At 39.9% G+C, this 1,470-nt stretch overlaps 1 long non-coding RNA gene across 1 annotated transcript; it reads left to right on the forward strand.

Moving 5' to 3' along the window:
- Positions 1-331: 331 nt before the first annotated feature.
- LOC145440271 (uncharacterized) lies at positions 332-1,171 on the forward strand. The gene is made up of 2 exons (XR_013915498.1): positions 332-949; positions 1,013-1,171. It is a non-coding gene; the product is annotated as an uncharacterized LOC145440271 (long non-coding RNA).
- The last annotated feature ends 299 nt before the right edge of the window (positions 1,172-1,470 follow it).

Raw genomic sequence — 1,470 nt, forward strand, 5'->3', positions numbered from 1 at the left:
CGCACACGCAAGAAACATTACCGCGATTTCATAATTGATATTGAGAGGGAGAACGGAAAAACAATTTTGGCCTCAGCCGTTTTCTTCAGAACGCCACCGTAATGGAGCTGCAATTTATTGAAATTTCAATAGCAACTTAACGCTCAAGCAGTCACACATAGATCGAACTTTATATAGTTTTCAACCGATGTTATGAAGCAAATATCTCATACATGCCCTATGTCCTAAAGAAATATAATACACTAGGCCCGACTTTGACATAAATCTGAGCATCTTCCGTTGAGCGCGGTATCTAAACAACCTTGGCGCGTACGACGTATATTTTCTTCATAACATCGGCTGACTACTATATAAAGTTCGATATCTGCGTGACTGCTAGAGCGTGAAGTTGCTATTGAAATATCAATAAACCGCAGCTCCATTACGGTGGCGTTCTGAAGAAAACGGCTGAGGCCAAAATTGTTTTTTCGTTTTGCTCTTTAATTTGAGACCACATCCTTTTTAGAGTGCAGTGCCACTTTAATTCATTCAATTCTCGTGTATAAGGGCCGATTCCAGTAGAATAGGCGCATAATCCCTGATATATCTGTTTGTATAGACATGTTGAGAGTGGGAAAAATAAGTTTATTATTCATGCGAGGCCAGTGATCTCACACGATAGTTGCACAGAGCCGGTCATGATCTTGTCACCGGTGACCAGTGAACTCTAAGACTTGGACTCGGACTTCACTCGGTGAAGTGAAAATGACTCGATTTGACTCGAGTCAAAACTATAAAAGTATAGAATTTATTAGTTATTTGGTTTGAAACCAGGTATGAATAGAATCGGTTGATGATAAATTGCGGATTTTTGTGTTCCTTAAGGATGCGTGAGACCAGCACGTAGACCTCGTCGTCGTCGTCGCGTGACGCGTATCAACCTTGGTGTGATTCGCTGCTAGGATGCGCGGTAAGTGACGTTATTGTTTTTTACTGCATGTGACATTAATGCTGAATGTATTTCGATCTTCAGGATACGATGATTATAGAGATTTGTGGAAGGTACCGTTCGAAGTTGCTACATTCAGATCTTGAGAAACCAATGATGTCGATTATGAAATCTAATAATAAATTTGCCGTTCGTGCCTTTTTTGAATTTATCACAATAATTATACACTACTATTGCAACGAATTTTGTGACTTCTATAAATGAGTAAGTTAACACTTTAGCCTAGCTAAGTCAGAAATAAGGCGCAAGTGTGATTGCAGGACTGGCATGGCAACGGGGAATGAATACGCGGTATGCTATATTGGCCTCACGCCGACCCCAGAATAATTTAGTGAAAGTATATAGGCCTACACCAAAGCATCACAAATAAATATCTGCAATATATAAAATGTGGATTAAGGCGCCAAATCTGTTACTACATGGCCAGGTCGCAGTGATCATATTATTGGTAATGAGGGTGCAAAGTCATTGAAAAACGATAG

This window comes from Botryllus schlosseri, chromosome 6 (genome assembly GCF_051294905.1).
Source record: "Botryllus schlosseri isolate E-star chromosome 6, Bs_hap1, whole genome shotgun sequence".
NCBI lineage: Eukaryota > Metazoa > Chordata > Ascidiacea > Stolidobranchia > Styelidae > Botryllus > Botryllus schlosseri.